Below are 22,842 nucleotides of genomic sequence, written 5' to 3'. Positions count from 1 at the left end.
CCAGGTTCTGCCTCAGGTGGTGGTTGCCTCAGCGGTAGTTCATCTGTAAATAAATGATAAAAATCAAACCATTGTAGTGACCTTTTATTTTTGGGGGTTTCAATTATGCAATGTTTGGTCTATACTGCAAAAGCAAATGTTTACATTTTGAATACGAACTAAGCACTTAGGTAACACTTTTTAAACACATGGACATGTTGAAGAAGAGAACACTTATTCAGAGGCATCACTAGGGGGGTGTGGACTGCACCGGGTGACACCATCAGAGGGGGTTGAAACCGAAATGACTGGCAATTAATTTTTTGTAGTGTTTTGTGTAGCGACAGGTTGAAACAGCTAATTTCTCCGATGCAGTTTACTGCCGGTTGATTTAATTAGCGGTATTAATGTGACGAGAAGCACTTTGTCGTTTGAATAACGACTAAATTGGGGAGAAAATAGGAGAAAAAAGGCGACAAAAAAAAGCTGTGGAATCATCGATCACTGTGCGAAAATACGTTAATAAAATGAAATCGATTCACGGTGCCCTGGTATCATAGCTGGCGGCCGTGGTTTTGGCACAACTGTGTTGCAATTCATAAATATGTACAGTGTGTGTGTCTTCAAACCTACACAGGAATGAAACATTCTCTGATTGGCTATTTTGTTTACTATTTAGGTTTCTGATTGGACTGCAGATAGAACCTTATAATGCCAAGTGCAGAGGAGAATGTGCAGATAGAACTTTCTGGTTCTGGCTGTTTTGACAGATTTTATTTTTGTTTTTTTGTGAATAATGATCAACACATTAAGACCCACTTGTCGACCACTGTCAAATAAAGTGTTACCCAGAATTTTTAGTGTAGAAAAAGTTCTAGTTCAGTGGGTTGTTGTCACACCACCCCACCAATTCCATCTTTTATGTTTTATTGTTTTATCCCTTCCTTCTGTTCCCCCCCCCCCGCCCCCACCCCCCCAAGAGAAGATAGCTTGAAACATTTAGGCAATATCGTCTGCTCTGACGAAGTTTCCCACAGAAGTGCGTTAGCCTATATATTATCAAATATATTTAAAAACATTTTTGAAAAGGGAGTTGCCGTATAAAACTCTTAATTTAATTAAGTTAATAATTTACAATTGCAATTTAGTCATTTGGCAGATGCTTTTAGCCAAAGCAACTTACAAAAGTGCATTTCCCACGGTAAGCAAGCACCACAAGAGTTTAGAGTTGAGCAATGTTTGAATGATTTAAGTGCTGTCATCAAGGTGCATGTCCCTAGACCTGCAAGATAAAGGGAGAGAAGGATTCTTTTTTTTTCATCTGTATGAAGGGTAAAAATGGAGGTGCAGATTAAAGAGTGGAGTTTTTAGACGTTTGCAGAAGATGACCAGCGAATCCCCCTGGCTGTCTGGGGAAGGTTGTTCCACCATCTGGAGATGAGGGCAGAGACAGGGCCTTAGGTTACAGTCTCCTTGTTTATGCTCCCCTTTTGGTTGGGAGGTGACAAGACATTTTATTCCTGAGCAATAACAGTGCTGGCTCAAATAAAATATTAATAATCAATAGTGAGAAGTTTTTCCCAGACAACGTGGAAACATTTCACCCTTAAATCATCCTAGAGTTCACTGTAAGAGCACAGACTGAGAGAGAGAGAGAGAGGGGGCAATAGAGAGAGAGAGAGAGAGGCCTCAATGTTAGGTACCAGACTGCTGAATTTGCATTTTAGATGTGAATATCTGAGCACTGGCGGCCTCCGTGAGACTTCAGACTGAAAATGAATTCATTTTTCCACTTTGTTCTTTGAGGGATTGCTCCTGGCATATCCAGCTATTAAAAGCACCCTCCTTCCCCCCTCAGCACAATATCCTGAAATAAAGAAAGAGTGCATCACTCCAACAACAACAGAGCAATCCCAGAAACCCTAACTTGTTGCCGTCCTTTTTCATTTAAACAGCGATTTGTTTTCCATGGATTGCGCAGCCCTACTGTAGGTGCCTTTCTTCAGCTTAGTTTTAAAAAAAAAAAAAAATTATTGGAGAGCTTCTAAAAAATGTCTAAATTATTATTATTTGATTGCCTTGGAGTGATAATTATTTTGTGGGTGGTGAGATAGCTGTAGGAGCTGGGTCGCTTCAAAGCCCGTTTAATGTCTGGAAGCGCGTTGAAAATAAGGCGCCTTTGATCTTTTTCTTCCTCAACGTCACTGCTGGAGCCCCAGTGTGAGGAGCTGGATGATACGGGAGAAACAGCCATTAACTAAAGAGCTGATTAATCTCCCTCAGAGTGCATTACTGTTGCTTTACCATGGCAACAGCCACCCACACATCAGCACTTTTGTGAGAAACACCTGCAATCCTTTACTCAATTCTTCGCTCCGTTCCCAGTGATCAGTGCTCGCTCTGTCTTGCAGGTGAAAAATAGCTACTGGCTCTCCTGTAGGACAGTGTGGCCTATAGAGTGCAAAATAGTTACTGGCTTTCCTGTAGTACTGTGTCAACTGTATGGTGTAAAATAGTCACTGGCTCTCCTGTAGCACTGTGTGGCCTCTAGGGTGCAAAATAGTCACTGCCTCTCCTGTAGTACCATGTGGCCTGTAGGGTACAAAATAGCTGCTGGCTCGCCTGTAGTACAGTGTGACCTGTAGGGTGTAAAATAGTCACTGGGTCTTTTGTAAGGCCTATAGGGAGTATAATGGTAACTATTTTGCTGTGTTGCAATATGACTTATTACACACTTGCGAGAAGAGGCAGGATAATTGTGAGAAGGGGAAAGGGAGAGTGGTATGGATGTCCATACATTATCATTAACGCCCGTTATATACTTTGGCTCTGAGAACCCGCCGTATCGGACGCGTGATGGATCTTAGAACCCTGTTGGCCCACACAGAAAGGGGAACGCCTCCAAAGCACACAGAGCGCCCTCCGCCAACACACGGCGAAAGCCGGACAGTTTACAAATAACAATCTGCTGTCGTCTCTCCAGGAACAAACCGGCTGTTTTTATTTCATTTGTTCCCAACTCTGTTTCCAGCCATCTCTGTCCTCCTTTTCCTGATTTATGGCTTTCACGCGCGGCCGTGCTTTGGTGCTAAAATCTGATAGATTGCATTAGAAAACGCATATCAAATCTCCAAAGTATAATGTCCTTGACTTAATAAAAGTATCGGCACCATGGCAACATTACTGTCCCTGGTCTCCTGCCTCACTGTGGGCTTACTTAGAGTAATCAGATCATCTTCTGACACATTACATGCAACTATAAAGTCCTTTTACTGCCAAAATGGCACTAAAGTGAAAGATTACGGGTGATATGAAGCTGAAAACTCCCTTATGAATATAAAAAAAAACTTGGCCTCTTTTAATAGCACTTACTTTGCACATGGATTGCATTGAGGATCATTCATTAAAAGTTGTTAGCAAGTGTTAGCAATCTGTTAGCTTACTGCAATTACAATAATATTTTGTAGTTCCTTTACAAAAGGTTTGTGAACAGAGGTAGAATTAATGAGAAAAGTTATCACAACAATGAGGTGGAAATCGGTTCCCTGATAAAAAGTGAAATCTGAAAAGATGATTTAGGGGGGTTTCCAACAGTGTGATAGTGCTTGTGCAGGACTCTCTTACTACCAAACCTTTGACATTTCAGTTCAGGAGGCTTGGGGGGTTATTTCTGTTCTATCAGCAATGTGGAGTGCATGACAACTTTAGAAACACTCTAATAAATGGGCAGAGCCTCTCAACTGAGAATTCTCAATTCTTAGAACATTCCCAGAGAATTAGGGACGTTTGCTAAACTCTCATCGGGATAATTTTTTTTTTCCTTTGAATGTTAAAATTAATTCGCAATGATTATGGCAGTCACATTGATCGCAGTAATCGCCTGGTAATGTTATTTAATTTTGTTATTCAAGTAAAAAATTTTAATTGTGCATGGGCATTCATGTTAATTTTAGTCGGAACATTAGCTGTTAAACAACTCTGTCTTTTTAATACTTTCATTTGAAGCACTCTTTAAATGCATTTGACACAAATCCTCATGTGTGGTGTTTTTTAAGACTAAAGTATAGCCATCAGGGGATGTCTCCAGCAGGTTTGTATGTAACATATTTCTAAGACTCTGGCAGAACTTGTTTGGAACAGTGAAATGGCTGTTTTGGGTAATGTCGTCATCGCTACACAAATCTTACAAGTAAATGGGGATCTGACCAGAATCTCAATGTTCTGGAAATCTCTTGTGTTGGGTTACCATCTGGCTGGATGCTGTTGGACCCTCATGGTTTCTGAGACCTTCACTGGAATGTGACAGTGACCCCAGAATAATTTGTGCCTGTTCCATTTTGTCCTGTCTGCTGTTCCAGAATATCTTAAGGTCGCATTCCTGTATCTTGGAATCTTATTAGTTCTTCCTCATGCATGCATCAGTTTTGTGGACTGGTGTTTTGGTATAGTGGCATATTTCTTAAATATTATTATTATTATTTATTTCTTTATTTTAATTTTTTTATTCCAGCATTAGCATATGTCCGGTAGGTGGGATGTTGCCGTCTTCACTGTCTCACATGGCAACAGCAATTTGACTTCCTGTGTACTGGTGAAAATACAGTCCTGTGGGAAAAGCTGATGGGAAAGTACAGAACCTCTCTTCCTATAAGGGTGTGTCCTACCAAACGCCTTCCAAACCACACACCTCATAGTGCTGGAATTAATACGGCAAAAAAAAAAAAAAACATTTATGCTATGCCAAAATGTGTAGTGAGGATTAAGGTTAAGAAACAATCATAAATATATTTTAATAGTTGTGGGCAAAGGAGGAGACCTCTGCGGCTAACTCGCTCGCCCTGACCGCACGTCGCTGCTTTATGTGTGTTTACCGCCGAGTGGCTACGCCCGTAACCGGAACATCCCGGATCTGTAGAGGAGAGCTCAGGCCCGCGTCCCGGACCCCACCTGTTCCTCAGGCAGGCCGGTCATGGGAGACCGCCTACCAGTCTCCACAAGTGACTCCAGGAGTGCTGTGATTTCATTTTTTTTTTTTTTTTGGAAACTGGACGGATGGCCTTCAACGGAAATATCCGCACAAAGGAAATATTTGTATGATTCAGCCAGCACCATTTCCCCCTGTCTTATTTATTTGCTTTGCTTGGCCTGCGTTCGGCTTAAACGCACCAGTGTGTCAAAGCAACAGTTTGGACACAAAGCTGACAGACAGCGCTACAGTATGGCTTGTTCCCATGACCAGACTGTGAACTCTGACTCTGATTCTAACTCTCATTTTTCTCTGACTGTAACTCAACCTAACGTTGACACCGACTGAACTATAATTCTGACTGAATCTTACTCAAACTATGAATGAGTCCTGACTCTAAGTCCAGAATCTGACTGAATCTCAGACTCACTGAGGGGTAACAAGTCCTCATTCTTTTTGATTTTGACATATGAGCAGCTAGGATTGTTTTCTGAGACTGGTGTGGGAATGAAACTCTGTTATTGCATGTGTGTGTGAGGACCATGCCTAGACCCAATGTTAACACACTGTCTAGACATACACACACACACACACTTTAGTCACTACTGCTCAGTCTCAGAGTTGTGTTATGCTGACCATGTGTGCATGAGGTAATTAGCAGACATATGCTTTATCATGATGTTGTAAGCCTCATTTATCATGATCAACAAATAATTTTGAAATAGCACACAGGATCCGATATGCTGTCCATTTGCAGCAACAGTGGCCGGGGAAGGGGGGGTTTGTCGTTTGTAGGAGGGGGGAGGGGGTGGCTGCTACTGTCTGTGATGATTTCTCCTTCCATTGGAAATCGGCCTGGCCGGTATGCTCCTTGCCGATCTTGCTGCCATGATGATCTCCCGGTAGGCTCCTTGGGTGCCGGAGGGAGGAACACAGTATGCACCTGTCAGCCATTCAGAAAAGGCAGTGCATTACAAGAAGCGACAGAAAGCATGCCATTCCAAACTCTTTTTTGCTTAGAGATTAGAGGTGTTTAAAAAAAACAAAAATGCATATTTTAGTTCACACCCCCCCCCCCCCCCAAAGAAAGAAACACACACACACACACACACAGATGCAACCCACTTCAACCCCCCACAGCATCACTTCATCTAGTTAAGAGTACCAGCAGACAGTAAAGTCATTAAGAATTGCCCACTAATTATCTGTCCCTGAATTATGATCTCACTGGCCAGCAGAAACAGCCAATCAAAGCCCAGGATCGGGTCTCTTCGCTGGCATTGACCAATCAGCATGACCGCAGAAACCACAGCCCACTTTACTGCACATGCTGTCCTATTGCATCAGTCCACATTTCAGAGCATCCTACCTAGTGACACCATGCAACTCTTTTCACATTGTTGCTGCAAATAACTTGTGTAAATGACGCACACACTTTGTTTCTTATACTTAAAAAAATAATTGCATAAATACAAATAAATAAAAGATGGTCTTGTCAAACTCTGGTTTAGAGAAAATGCATGCAGTGGAATAGGTCTTCTTTGGCCCATCCAGCATAGCATTTTTAGTCAGGCACCAGGAAGGCACCTCTGCCTGACTGCCCTCCCTCCCTTTTAGCAAGTAAAACAAACAAACAAACAGGGTGGAGTCTGATGCATGGCTCCCAAAGACACAAAGTTCACTGCAGCACACCCCCCCACCCCCAAAGACTGGATGCGATTTGGGCCCAGACCCGCTGCCCCCACCCTAGGCTCCTGTCTCAGGCCATGTGGGCCTCATTGGGAAACTGCAGCACAGCTTCCCTCTCCTTCTGAAGCTCCAGGAGAGATGAATCACTTTCAGAGAGAGAGAGAGAGAGGGAGAGAGACGGTACACTCAGGTCCGCAGGACCATTCAGGTCAGGCAGACAAACAGACAGACAGACAGACAGACAGATGGAAAACCTCTACTGCAGAGGAGTCCATCAGAACCTTTTTTCTCTAATAAATCTTTTATTCTGATGAAATATTTTGTTTTTTTACATCCCCAGTTGTGATTGCAGACCTGTCTCATCACTGAACTATCCCCTGTGAAATTCCTCAGCCTGCCAGCTGTGCAGTAATGCAGCTACACAGTCATGCAGCTGCACATGCAGCTACACAGCCTGCCAGCTGCACAGTAATGCAGCTACACAGTCATGCAGCTGCGCTGTAATGCAGCTACACAGCCTGCCAGCTGTGCAGTCATGCAGCTACATAGTCATCCAGGTGTGTAGTAATGCAGCTACACAGTCATGCAGCTGTGCAGTTCTGCAGCTACACAGTCATGCATCTGCGCAATAATGCAACTACACAGTCATGTAGCTGCACAGTTATGCAGCTACACAGTCATGCAGCTACGCAGTAGTGCAGCTACACGGCCTGTCAGCTACACAGTCATGCAGCTGCGCAGCCATGCAGCTACACAGTCATGCAGCAATGCTGTAGGGAACCTATCGTTTTGAGGAGTTCCTGACCTTGAGGTGATGAGTCTCGCTGACTAAAACCTTCCAAGTCCAGTTGGACACCAGGCTGTGGGGCACATTCACACACTGGAGCTCAGTGTCCTACTAGACACTGAGCTCCAGAATTGTTTTGGACAAAATAATTAGAAATCTGTATTTATATATGCAACAATGAATGCTTTAAAAGTAATTATTGCAATGTCTTATGGGCAATAATTGGTTTATTTCCAAAAAAAATTGTGAAGTGTTGCAAGATATTTTTGAAACTTAATAAATAAATATTTCAATATATTACAAAATATTCTACTCTTATACAGGCCAAACAGCCAATTGTCTTCTGACAAATAAGCGCATATCCTGTTTATTTCTGTTTACTGTGTACTCCATGTAGTGGATGCTGTTTTGCAGTCTGCAAGTTTTCCTCTCTGTAGGTGGGGTGAGTTCATGAGAAGACAAGGTTTACTTGCATCTTTGTAACTTCTGTCAAGTCGCAGTAGGTATGAGATTCAGCAAAAAATAATAAATAAAAAATCCATGTAAAAATCTCTACGCTTTTGAACCATTTTATCACATTCAGAACCATATCCAAACCAAAAGTTCCACTGTGTTATACTGCAGTAATGCAAGCCATCAATTTTATGGTCCCCCCAAAAAACTTTCCAGAACTTTCTAAATGTCATTCTGCCTTTGCCCCCATGTTTAAGAGAGTTCTGCAGCATTGTTTGTATCAAGTGGCAGAACGGTGACCTAAATTATCGGCACAAACATTGCACTGCACCACAATACCCTGCTTTTCTCCTCTGAGCAATGGAAAAAAAAATCATGAGTCATACTTTCTAAAATTGTTTCAGTACCCCCCTCAGCTTTGCTGATTTTTTATTTTATTTTTTAACAACGCTGTAAATGTGGGGTGGGCCACAGGAAACATACAGCAAACCAGTAAAAAAAAAAAAAGTGAATTACAGAATGGCAGTTTAATGATGTAAGCGTCAATGTACTACAATATTTACAGTATCCGTTCAGCATATGCTGTCATAGTCAAACCCCAAAACTGTAAGATAAAGAGTTATTTTTGGGTATGTGTTGATTCCTTCTGCTGTTCATTCAAGAAAAGACACCACTCTCTCTCTTGCTCTCTTCCTCCCTCCCTCCCTCCATTTTGTATCAGGATACATCAGGGTGATTTTGGTGCAAAAAAAATTTCTGAAGTTAAAACTGGCAATTACGAAAGCTATTAGAACTGTTCTGTGATCTGAATTCATTTGAGTGAGTGACTAATATATCCGTCAACCAGTCCAGCTGGGCTAGCAGGCCCTTACAGCATGTATCAGATTTGGACTTTTCCACGATTTTACTCTCCAGTTTTAAAACACATTATTTTTGTGTTACCATTACTATTTATTCTATATTCTTGGCAAGGTTATATGCAATCTCTGCAATGTCAATCATCTGTGAGTGCGTGTTTTATATACATTTTTTAAGTGTCTTATGACTCATTTCAGATTCCAGGACAGCTTCCCCCTTGTCTTCGAAACAGACCCAGACAAATAAAATGTATTCCGTCACCATTAACTGTCCTGTTAACCTGCCGCTGCTCAGGAGCAGAAGAATGCACTTTTACTGGTAACACCACCAGCAAGGTTGAGCTCACAAATTGAGACTGCTGATTTAACAGTGGTGGGCACACCACAATGACTAAAAGGTACTAATAAACAAGTCATCATGAAACCAGTTGGTCTGTAATGAGGAACAGATCCAGGTAAACGTGGCCACAGTGCTCACCTTTTGACTTGTATCACATGATCTTCTGCCATGGCCCCCGCAAATTTGGAGGTGCTGGCAGACCAATAAGAAAAAAGAGAGAGCAGGAGTGAATCTTGGAAGGCTCGGGATGGCAGGCCAGTTCAGAGGAATGGGCACATTAAATTATTGTTTTTTGAGGGGGGAATGTAGCAAATGAGAGGTACTGAAGCTTCAGAATTACCCTTTCGCAAACGTTCCTTTTCCTGGAGGGTTCAAAGGTCAGCATCACCATGGAAACTCAACAATAACAATACACATTGGTTTGGGTTTGTGGGGGGGGGAGATGGGAGATGACTGGCTTTGGGCAGAGAGAGAACCCCCCTCACACCGTGCGGTGAGCTCCAGAGGGAGAGTACATTTAAACAGTGGGCTGAAATAACAATAGTTACCAGTTACCAAACCAAGCAACCTTAAAATATTCCCCTACAAAAATGTCTCCAAATATCAATGCTCTGAGATGTTGGCAGCGCTTAATAAACACACACACACACATACACACACACACACACACACGCACACACACACACTATATATATATATATATATATATAATCACATAGTGACCTCCATTATGTTTGGGACAAAGACATTTTGCGCTGTACTGTGCTCCACAATTTTAGATTTGTCCATTTTAGATCAGTCAAACAATAGACTTTAATCAGATATGAGTTGTTTGATTACAAATCTAAAATTATGGAGTATATATGGGCCAATCAGAGTAATTCATGTTCTTGCTAGTTTGTTACATTTATTTGATTTTGTTTCTAGGCTTTCCAGCACTGCCTGTCAATCATACAGATTAATTTAGCATTGGACAATAAATGTCATGGTATTTCTAGGAAGTTTTGTTGAAAGTTTTTTATGAGAAATAATCTGACCAGTCTTTGGGGAGGATTGATCTACTTGTACAGTGCATGGAGACATGACTATGATAAAAGTAATGACAGGAGTATATCTTCTCAACTTAAAGAAAAACATACTACCCTGCACCTTCCTCTTGTCAGAAGGCTGAAGTTTGTACTGAAGCTAAGCTGTGCTGGTCTTGGTTAATACTGAAGCTAAGCGGGGCTGGTCTTGGTTAGTATTGAAGCTAAGTGGGGCTGGTCTTGGGTAGAACTGAAGCTAAACTAGACTGGTCTTGGAGAGTACTGAAGCTAAGCCTGGCTGGTCTTGATTAGTAATGCAGCTAAGATGGGCTAGTCTTGGTTTGTAATGAAACTAAGCTGGGCTGGTCTTGGTTAGTACAACAGTTAAGTTGGGTTGGGCTTGGTTAGTATTAAAGCAAAGCAGGGCTGGGCTTTATTAGTACTGAATCTAAGTATGGATGGACTTGATTAGTACTGAAGCTAAACAGGGCTGGATTTCTGAACTTGATATGTGTGATTTCCACATATATTCCACATAAAATTTTTTTTTAAATAAAATAAATTCAGAATTCCTACCCGGTACATTACATTTCAGTTAGCAGCTGGATCTCCTCATCTGCTAACCAGTCCCCATGGCCACCCCAATTAAAATTTTTTTAATGTAGCTGTAGAAGTATATCATACAGCCAGGAACGTACATTCAGGGTAGGCGGGGCAGCCACAATCATTAAATTGTGAATGACTGTTCATTAACTTTTATTTTCATAACACATTTTCCGCAAAGTGTCACGTTTTTGGTCGTATGAATTCTGGTGTGGTGAAGTGCAGTGTGATATGTGGTTTGAAAAAGACTGGGAAGAACACACCCCTTAAGGCAGAGACGTCCTCTGCATCTCCTTAAGTTTTTTCTATGGCGTTGAAAAAAATCACTAATATTTTCTGTGCGTGAAACAAGTGAGATCATGTGACACAGCGAGAGGAGCGATGATGCCAACCTCTCCAACCTGACTGCATGTCTCTGTGGCCTTATTCAAGTGAAGTTCATTCTTGTTTTTGAATGGGGGCAGAAATAAAGATAAAAATAAAGCAGAAACAGAAAGCCTTGCATGTTTGAGCAAGGATATAGGATTACTGCATTATTGAAAACTTCCGTTCTGATCTATGACGATGAAGACAGTCGGCTTTATTATTTTTTATTTTTCTATATTCTCACATTGATTGCCTCAAACTTAAATAAGAGGATCGTAAAATCTGAGTGTGTATGTTAAGGGGGATGTCATTTTTTTTTTTGGGGGGGGGGGGGGGGGGGGCTGTGATACAAAGAGGATGCTGTTACACTTTAATGAGAAACTCATTTTGGTGGCTCACATTGAGGAGAATCTCAAGTGCCACATTAAACAAACACACTGTAAATGATACAAAGCAAGAGGCCCCAAAAAATGTGCTTTCAACTAAAAGAGCTGGATTTCATTTGGCTCTTATGAAGAGCAGCATCATTACGAACCATGTTCATGTAACTGGATAATTAAAACTGGATTCCTTTTTTTTCTTTTTTTTAAAGCAGGGTTGGAGGGAAGGGGGGGTTGCGTGTTTGCTCACAAAGCTTTTAGAGGAGAGAGCTTTGGGAGTGTGGGGCGGGGGGTGTTTATGTTATAAGGCACTGATAAGTGCCATCACAATACACATACAATACACATCACATCAGTGTCTTTGAATTCCAGGCCCAGTCTTCTAGTCTTTAGGGAGTGTTTTTGTGGAAGGAGAAAAGCTTCCATTGCTGTCACATTCTGTACCTCTAAGGCTAAGGCAGAGCAATGATTTTACTAGACTGTGGCAAACATATCCAGATTTTGAGTCATCATGTAATCCTGCTTAAAATTTACTGCCATACTGGAAGAGGTTCTGCCAGTTGGTACGAGCTGCAATTCGAAATCAGTTAGGACCATCTCCCCAATTTCTGTTTCCACCCTGTACTCTGGGATTGAGCACCTCACACAGGTTTTGGGGGTGTGGGTAAGGTCCGATCCTTGTTTGTACCCCGGTATTTGTCCATCATCTTGGTGGTCTTCATGGGTTAACTCGTTTTGCATGTTTCATTTTGGTGCTCCTGATCTCTGAAAGCTGCCTGTGGCACCGGTGTGACACTAAGCACACAGACTCACCTGGGGCGAATGAAAAGACCCCCCAGCATCAGGAAGGCCTCACGTCCGCAATCTGAGAAATGTACAGGGTGCAAAAATCACATTACGGTTCACACAGAGGTTCAGTGCTCCTCATCGGAGCTATGCCAAACACAGGAAGAGACGCCATGTTGCGTATTTTCCAAGGAAGCTCTCTAACAAATGTTGGGATTACAAAACCACTCAGTCCAGAGTCCAGTGAAACTAAATAAATTACAGAGAGTGCCCCCCCCCCCCCCCCCGAAAAAAATTAAAAAATAAAAAATAAAAAATAGGCAGCTACTAATTTCCCCAAGTGAAAAATAACACAATTATTTCGGATTAGAAGTTTTCAGTCTTAACAGAAGGGTAAAAATAGTCTATTTGGTTTTGGACAAACCAAAAAACAAAGAATGAAGAACTGGTTTTTATTTTCAATATGGAAGTCTTCTATAAAGGAAACTAGAAGTAAAATGTCAGAAATTATCTGATATGCTCTTGGTGTATTTTTGAAAAGTGTCTTCACTTCATTAGAAGTATATTCCTTGGGGTGAGATGTAACTTTTTACTGGGAAAGACCTTACTGTGGGTGAATACCATTTTGTTTAGTTGTTATCTAATATGTTTTCTTTAAGTATTACATTATTTCAAAATCATAAATATGCAATATACACATAAGTATACAACAAGATGGCGGTTAGACAGCTTTAAAGGGATTGAAGATCGACCACCTTGAACAAAAATAATGCACAAAAAAGAACAGTGTTAAATGAGATGTTTTCATTTTGACCTGTGGTAATTAAAGAAGAGATTAGCTACTATACAAATCTACTATGCTGCATCACAGAAATAGTTAAATAGTAAAGGTTTTCTGTGTTGCAGAAAATCCATTATTCTTTAGAGAGTAAGCTTTCACGCTGCATTTGCTATTGTGTTTGTGTTTGTTAAGGCAGGGGAGAAGCCCCAGGCTCAGCCAAGAGTGCAGGGTGGGCTCCTTGTCACAGCAAGGGACTGGCAACAAGACAGGTGGTTTTGCTGGAGCTGACTGTTCCCTGGGAAGACCGGATGGAGGAGGTCTATGAGAGGAAGAGGGCCTGGTTAGCGTGTGCCGGAGGCAGGGATAGAGGGCACAACGTGTTCCTATAGACGTGGGCTTCGCAGGCCAGTCTCTCCACAGGGCCCTCAAGCTCCTTGGCATTACAGGACTGCACAGCAGAAAAGCCATGAAGACCACTGAGGCGGCAGAGAGGGCGTCAAGATGGCTGTGGATCAAGAGAGGGGATCAGTGGAAAGCACATGCCACATGGACACAAGCTAGGGCCTGATCAACCCTGGCTGGGTCGCCTGGGTGAGGGTGTATGCTTGTTGAAAGACCCAAAACACCCCATGACCTCAGGTTACATCACTGATGATGTGTCCAAGCACATGGACAAGATGTGTGAAATGACTAGTTAGCACCTGCAAAGATGCCTATCAAAGATGCCTAGGTGTGCAGGTACTACCTCTACCAAGACCTGTGATATTTAGTCCACTGATTTGTTGGTTGAGCGCAGGCTAAGGTACTGCAGAGGAGGGGAAGTAATGGTAATTTGTTGAAAATTTGAGTCTTTCTCAAACTTTGGAGCAGATGAGGCCAGGCTCATTGCTGTCTGACTCTGGCCCCTGGTACACCGAAGCTCTTGAGTGTACTATAGGTCAAACAATGGATCAGCCCCTGAATGCCTAACCAGATGGAAAATGTTCATAATGTTGTTATTAATTTGCCATTGCAGTTTCTGGGATTTGTATTCCATATGAAAGGGTGGCTGAATAAAACAATCCTGCTCTCATAAGCGGTTAAATTCAGCTTTTCACCTTCGGATGGATCCAAGCAAAGGTGTTCCGAGCAAAGCCAAGTAAAGATTGAACACACAAACACCAACCGGCTCCCAAAATCTAAATATCACACAACCGTCCCTTATGTTACCCACATCCCAAAAAATCCTTTAAGAAAGAGAAGAAAGAAAAGCCCAGCTTATTTTTCTGGCATTGACCAGACATCAGACAGACCCAAGCCATGCTGTATTATGATTAAGAATATATATTTATATTCCTTAAACTCAACAACAAGCCCAACCCAACACTGTGCTGAAAGTATAGACATGTATTTTCTTCTTTCGACTCTAATAATTGCTTCCATATTCTTGGCCCTTCTGGTTCGCATTGAGCTTTATTGTTTATTGCTTTTGAAACAAGGGGGGAAAAAAACGTTTCCTTGGTATAAAAACAGCAGCTGTTGGTTTAGATTCAGAATCTCTTGCCACGAGGAGCTCAGCACTGTTAAAACCAACACAGGTTTATTTAAGTGAAAACCTGGGTTGTGCAGGGACAATGAATGCTCATTATTTTGGAGTTGCTGTTTTTCTCACCAACCCCGCCCATTTCAGCAACTGCCACGGCAACCTCTGCAATGCAGCCAATTGTGGCTTGTCTACATCATCGCAGCTTTCCTCACTGTAGCCTTGCACCAATCAAGAGGCCTGCCAGCTGGCTACGAGCTTGTGCATGCAAAAATGTTTCTGACCAAACTTGACCAGCAGAAAGGCTCAGCATGAAATACCGATCTGCCAAATCTAATGAATGCAGGCTTTAGCGTGGACGATGATATGAGACGGGCCAGGGAAAGTCCTCCAAAAGTAAACTATAATAAAAAAGAGACCTGAATTTGAACTCTTTGTTTCACTTTGAACTCTGATTCTATCCGAGCGTTGCCATTACAATGGCGGTATTTTGAAAACCCCTGACCCAACTGCCAAAGGCCCATCTCCTATTGTTTTGTTTGGTCTTTTTTTTTTAATTGCCTTATTTTATAGTCTTTAAAAACCTTAAACTTTCCCCTTTTCAGATTTTTCCCTTTTTCTTTTGGAAAAATAAATCTGGGTTTAGTGACCCACCTGGGATTCCGGAACACCTGTCTGTACCTGGCGCCCCGGCAACGGCTCTGTCCAAATGTGTGGGAGGCACCCCCACCGCCCTACTGATGACTCACATTCACAGTGAGCTTTCATTTGGGTGTTTTTTTTTTGGGTAAAAAAGTTTGTCATTATTATTTGTATGTGATTTTAGCCAGTAATTACCTCACATATTTTTTTACCTGACTGATCACTGAAAATGCTCGTTTTCAAAAGCACGGAAGCACATTTTAAAAGGTGTTTGCGACCCAAACCGTCTGTTAAAGATGCTGGCTGGCTGAATCGCAGAGGTTGTGTGTACGTGCGTGTGCGTGTGCAGGGCTATATTGAGGAGTCGAGAATTATCAAGGTCATGAGATGTAGTCCCTCTAGGGGGGTTTGAGGGCATGCCCCCCAGAAAGAAATGATTTCTCTAAATTGGTACATTTTAAAATGTTTCGAGAACAAAAATGGGGTGATGGTCACTCTGAACCCAGTAGTAATACAGGAGAATCAGGTTAAATGTTTATCTATGCAGCTCTGAACAATCCTCTCTGAAAAGAAGAAATAATGAAGTGGGTAAAATCATCACAAAACATCTGAAAATGAATGTTCTTCACAATGGGTTAAGAATAGATTTAGTATTCAATGGTTTTTTACTGGTAGAGGTCAAATAAAGCATTTGTCTTAACATGTACACTGTATTTAAAATGGAAATAAATCACTTACCATGTCTTTTGTTTACTTTAAGGTAAGGGGCACAACTGACCCTGCCTATGGGCACAACAGGGTCAGTTGTTCCTTTGAACTCATTCTATTTTAAGTCAAAATGTGCCTTTCATGTTAGCAACTGAAATAAATGAGCATCACCAAAAGTTTCTTGAGCTAGTAATTTCTTAGAAATTGAGTAAAAGATGTAATGGGGCACAACCAACCTTGGTCTTCCCGACAGTACAAGATATGCTGCATGTAGCATGCATGCAGACAATCCCAGACTGATAGTAACATTTTCCATGTAACCCCCCTCCCCCCCTCCAACTCCAAGCTGTCAATATGATATTGAACATTAGATCTCTCACCTTCATCATGCATCACTTGGCTTCCGATCAGCAGTCTGATTCACTCCCACTGTGCAACAAAGTCATCAAATGTCACTGCGTCAGCTTTGCTGAGCAAAGATTTTGTAGAAACGACAGAATCTGCCTGCTCGGGACAGGTCCACTTCACCACCGCAGAAGTAATGAAGGTGATCAGGAAAGCAAGGGGTAATCTTGGCGTTATACAAAATCTTTGCTATACCAAAGTGAAGTCATTTTATGTACTGTGGTTCATCACTTTAATTCAGTATTAGACTGAACCATTTGGGAAAAAATGCAACTCAGACTCAAAAAGAATACCGAGGTCATGACATTCGTGTCCTCAGTGGTAGATATGGCCACGTGTATGTGTGTGCGTCTGTATGTGTGTGGTAGAGAGGGGTTTATTTCAAAGTTTATTTTCTAGAGACAGCCCAGACTCTGGCAGTCTGGACGTGGATGCTCTCCTGACCGGGGCGACCCCTGAGTCCCAGTCAGGGATGGCGAGAAGCCCAGCGCTGGGCAGATTCAGCCCTACGGGGAAAGCGCTGGGTCACCTTACAGGTGGACCTTCATACAGGTCACTGACCGGCAGGAATGCAACCACCCAGCGCAAGCCCTGAGACCCGGTCACGCTGTGAGCACTAATGATTAACAAAAACCAAAAACCCATAAATCACTCCGGTTTCAATATTAACAGACCTGGTCACACTCCAAAAACAACCTAAAAAACACCCAAAAACAAAACAGAACCACTGCCTTTGGGATTGTCTTTCTCATGGTGTATTTTACTTTTACATGTTTCTACTATTAAAATGCATATAATGATTTATTGAGCTCTTTTGAATAAAAAAATGAGGCTGATGTTGAAGATAGAAAATGCAGAATGGACTGAACTGGTTGGTGAACGGAAAAATGTGCTCAGCCATAACTTCTACACTAGGGAATGATAGATTGTTATTGTTATGGATTATGGATATTATTTTGGATAATAATTAAAATCCATAACCACAATCCTCGGTTTGGGGTACAGTAGCATCGCCAGTCAAAGCCAGCCCAGATCTGCACCAGGGCTCAGCACTGTATCGACTGTCCCTTTGTCAAAATGCTTAGTTTCAAACGTTTCAAATTGTTGTTTCCATATACACCAGACATATGAACTATGAGCCAATGTTGAGTTTAAACATGGCCTTAAAAATCTTATCCTTCTGTGTAGGAATGGCACTGTCTTAAGAATGGGGGCTTTTTAAGGCTTTTAAAACCACCACACCTCTCTCACTGGCTCCCAGCAATACCATGATGTCCTTCCCTGTGTCAACAGCAAATGCAAAATTCAGGACCTTTTACCCCAGAAGCTAATTTGTCTCCACTTGATTTTCCGCTGCACTCCCTTTCATAAGATCTTAATTAATCTAAATGTCAATAAATATTTAAATAAACTCACTTTTCACTAGTCCATAAACATGCGTTTCTGAGAATACAAACCCTGTTTGGTATTTTTCTTTACATTTGACAAAAAAGAAGTATAGAAACACAGACTTGTAAGCTAAATTGTAAAAATCTGAAATCTTCTTTTGTTAGAAAGAACAAAGTTATCTACACTGCTTCAAATGTGTTCAGGGTGTTTTTTTCTTTCTTCCAAATCTGTATATTATGATATTTGTTAGACTGTTATTTTCCATAGGGGGATTGTGCGGACGTGCAGAGCTGATTCTTGGCTGCAGCTGAGTGGAACCATTGTTATACATGATGAAGCAATTTACCTCAGATGAGGAAGTCCTGCGGTAACATTCTGTATGTCAAACGCAGCCCTGCACCAGGATACAGCAGGTCCTGTCAATGGGGTCAAATGCAGTCCACAGGTATGACTGCATCAAGTATGCCAGTCTGGTGGATATTTCCCCCCTATATATAGGAGCTGTGGAAACATCAGACAGGGGTTTCTGAGTAAAAAGTCTTATGACAGTAGATGAAAGGCATGGGAGAGGAGTCTTGAAAATTTATTTGGGATTAAACTGAAGATTTAAACTGGGGGATTTCAAGATGGATATTGGGGACCTTGGCTGTGTCACAAGAATCTGGCAACCATGGCCTGCATGTGTACAGGATAGCACTTTAGGGAAGATAAGCCCCCACTCCCCCCCCCCCCCCCCCCCCCCCCCCCCCCCCCCCACCCCCACCCCTGCCAGCCTGATTTACAAAAACCTGTAAGTTATTCGCTCCAGTCAGAAGCCACAATGAGTCTTCTCGTCCTCGGCACTGTGCCCAATGTCCTTGCGATCGTGTCTCATTTTCGGGTCCGAACTTGACGCATAAGGGAAGATGGCTCGTTAATGTTTTTTTTTTTGTTTTTTTTCCTGAGCGAAGCGCAGCATTCTCCAAAGTGAGTCACCGAAAACAAGCAGCCATGTTTATAACGTTAACTCTAAACAAATATTTTTTTTTTGAGTAACATCTGCATCCACTTCCACTAAATTATTATTTATTTCTTTATTTGACATTACTCCTCCCTTTGTGCTGAGCCATCCTACCCTCCTATCCTCCTATCAGGCAGTCGCCCTGGATCTGAGCCCGGTTGAGATATGAGGCAGCCAATGGACAGAAAGCAGATGGTTGGGTTCTGTGTCGGCACTTCTCTGTCTGAATGGCACCATGGCACTCCAGACTCCCCATGAAAGACATGCGTATTTTACACGCAGTGTCCTCCTGGCTAGCTTTGACGTGGAAACATGAAAAACATGTTTCTAGGAAACACAAACTTGGGTTAGTGGTGTGGTGTGGTGTGGTGTGGTGTGGGTCGGGTTGCTGACTGGCAGTGGGGGGAGTGAGAAGTTTATAAAACCTATTTTCCTTTTTTAAAATTTAAAGTACCAGAAAATTTTCACTTTAATTGAAAAGCAGAGGCCGGAGGTGAAAGAGGGATGGTCGTGCATTAGTATTCAGGGAAGCTCCCGCTCCCTCGATTGTTTTTTAAATGCGGTTTTATTGCCGCGGCTAACTGAAGCGGAAAAGAGAGCGCGGCGTTCCTGGGGTAGACAATGAGGCCGGCGCTCAGGCCGCGGCCCCTCTCCTCTCCGCCGGAGGGAAAAAAACAGCGAGCCCCAAAAATCTCTCTGATAAAGCCCCGACGTACTCACGATGCTGCTCCAACGTACCGTTGCCACATAGCCGAGTAATAGGAATGACAACTTTTGCAAAGCTTTTTAAAGCTAACTTTCAATGTGTGTGTATGTGCGCACATGCTGGATCCTAGAATCTGCTTAAAGCCTATCATTCCCACAGTATTACTGCAGCATTTTATATAATTAAGAACATCATCACAATGTTGCAAAAAATTATACTTTTGTTACAGAACTACTGCTGTGTTGATGGGGGGGGGGGAGTGAAAGCCTAACATTTTTGTAACATTTCAGCAACATGCTGGGGAAGTGCTAACATTGCCATAGGGTTACACAAATGTGAGCATGACAATGAAATTTTCTTTCGTTATTTTATTTTTTTTAGGGTCATCTGAGTGCTGCAGTCTCTGTTCCCTGAACACAAACACAGCCGAACTCTTTCAACCTTACAGCTCAGCTGCCGGCTACCAACGCTGACAGACTCCACCTTCAACAGGCAATAGTCTCCCTCTCAAAACTCCATTTGTCAAATGAAAATAAATAAATAAAATAAAACAGCTGGCGATGAAGCCAATTCTCTTTGTCTTCACAAAGTGAAATAGTACAAAACAGATTAGAAGTTCAGCTGGAATCATTAGCATGATTGAGGCTCTTCCACACAAGCCTGACTGCATGTAGGCAATACAGAGAACTGGAAAAAAACAAATACTTGTGTAACCCTACAGCTGGTAGAAATTAAGTGAGACACCTCGTTTTAAAATTTAATGTACACCTGAACTAAAATTAAGACTAAGCTGATTGTTTCACGTCATCCTGCATTGAATTTGTTCTCACTGAAGAAAGAAAACATTTTTTTTTAAATTCTGATCCTCCATACCATGCAGATGAACAAACTGATTCTGCATCTTAGTGGAAAAAGGTTCTTTTCCACAAACCACAAACAGGACACCAGCAGATCAATGAACTGACTGCTTTGGACACATTTGCAAGAAATCCTAAGAGACCAAAGATTAGTTTGACTTATTTTAATTCCTGGTGTAAGATGGCCATCTGGTGGACATCTAATGGAATTTTCACAGTAAAAACAACAAACAGTTAAGCCTGTTTTCATTCATGTAGCAGTGCCAGATAGGTCCCCACACATTTCTTTTACCTCTATCAATGGAGAGGTGGAGCAAATGCTTTGCGATTCCCTCATGTCGTCTGTCTGTATCCACATGCTGTTTTGCCATTACAGCAACTTCATATAAAGGGGCAAATAAAATGAATTCAGCTGTGTAACGTATGTTGGTGAGTAAAATGAAGTTCAACCTTCTCAGTCGAGAATAGGAACTATTGCCCACACTTGTTTGTTGAGTTTGTTGCAAAATCTCACAGATACTACAGAAAAACTCTAGAGTTTGGTAGGTGCTTTTCAGGTATTTAACTATGGATCAGTAAATCATCAAATGTTCTGGTTCGCAAAATGAAAACTACAGAAAGTTAAACAACATCCAAACTTGCCTTTGAAATCTTTAACAATTGGCACCAAGTGAAGACATCCCATTAATAACAATAAAAAATCTTTTGTCAATCTCCTGCAATACTCCCATTATAAAAAAAAAATCTGAAAAAGTATTAAAGATGAAAAAATAGGCTATATCTTTCGCACTTCATTAGCTTATGCTAAGAGTTAAATTTACTCAGACACATGGTTTATAAAGAAAGAAATGGTCAAGTCACTGTTTTTTTATCCCCAAGAGGCCCAAGGAGGTACAACCAGGGGCCACTCCACCTCTGGACCCCGACACTGTCCAGACCCGTGGCAGTCAGCCCAAATACAGACCCCTGGGGAACACCACCAAGGCTGTAAACCCGGCTGCTGTGGGCCTTGAAAGTACTCCCAAATGAGGGGTCAACAGCAGGTCAGAGTCTTATTGCAGCACCCTACTCTTTCTCGTTCCCACTTCCTCTTTCTCTTGCTCTCTCTTTATTTCTCTGAAGGAGTCCTCCTTTTGTTTCTTAGAGGGGCTGTCATTCACAGTGGTTTTTAAAAGCTGTGAGCAGAGTGTAAACTGAGGGAACAATGTGCTCCAGGTCAACGGCAACACTTCTTCATCTGGGACCACTCGACCCCTTTAATTCCACATGATCTCACTGGGTCTTTAAAATGCCCACCCTCATCCCATTTCCTCTTCCAGAGAAGTAAAAATGGGTGCCAGGGGTTGGCAAAATGAACAATCTGATGTAAACAACAAACCCAGGGACTTCAACCAGTTCTGCAGGGCCACAGCATTGGTTTATTTTTTGGTCTGTTTCAGCACTCAATTTAAGGGCCCAATTTAAGTCATTGAATCATTGAACACTAAAGAGTCCACACGCCTTTCTCCCCTGCAAAGCTGGTTCTCGTCCTCATGATGTGCTACATCAATAATTTGTCACATTGTTTGATTTCTGAAGTCATACAATGAAAGTGAGGTCACACTGAGGCAAAGCGCAACGCTTGAATTCAGCCCGCATCCCCATTCTCCAAAAGCATGGTTCCACAATGTATTTTTACAGGCATCAACCAAGAACCTATGTTGAGTGTAACTGTAATCAACACAAACTAGTTACTAAATCCACAGGTCCCGTTTCTTTCAAAAGTAACAAACATTTGTGGATAAATGTAATGTAACATATAATGAATTAGTCTTAACATTTCTTAATGAACTCTTGCCATCAGCTGCACATTTAGCATTTTTCGTGAGTGCCACCAGGTTAAATGAGCAAGCAGTTCCAGTAACTCTGAGGACAGCACGGCCTCAGAATATTGACTCATTATTAATTCCAAAAGCTCACACCATATCCTGATTGGTGGCAGATGCAGAATTACATGCAAATCCAGGCCACTTCCTGGCACTGCGCCTGCTTAACCACACAAGCTCAGGAAAACCTATTCAAACAAACACAACAGAGCTCACTTATTGACCTCTCTTGGTCATATGCAACCTCCAGTTATTCAGCTGGCCATATTAGTGTGCTTAATTGAAACAAGAGTGTTGGACTGTTCCCTGAAAAGTGGGACACCAGCGCCCTCTGCAGTGCTGACACAGAATTCATCCAGCACGGTGCTTAAATGTTATTTCCAAAAGATAATAATACATTTTTAAAAATTCAGCAGTAATTCATAGGAGATGGGGGGGGGGACATTTTGTGAATTCATTATTTGTCCTTTATTCATTTACTTTAGTGTATATATATGGATATTTCAGTGTTTACAGATGTTTACAGGCCCATTTATGAGGGTTTAGTCCCTTAATTTTGTCAGGGCAGGAAAACCTTGCTCTTCACACATTCATATTAGGTTACATTATTTAACTAAACATCACCATCCATGATCCACATTTAAGAGGTGCAGAGAGAAAGAAGCAGGTGTGTTGTGTACATTATTTCTCAGGAGATAAGTCAGCTCCCATTGCAAGGGAGTGAGGGCACACAGAC

The sequence above is a fragment of the Anguilla anguilla genome, chromosome 7, assembly GCF_013347855.1.
Source record: "Anguilla anguilla isolate fAngAng1 chromosome 7, fAngAng1.pri, whole genome shotgun sequence".
In the NCBI taxonomy this organism is placed as follows: Eukaryota; Metazoa; Chordata; class Actinopteri; order Anguilliformes; family Anguillidae; genus Anguilla; species Anguilla anguilla.
Note: the sequence above shows the minus strand (reverse complement) of the source record.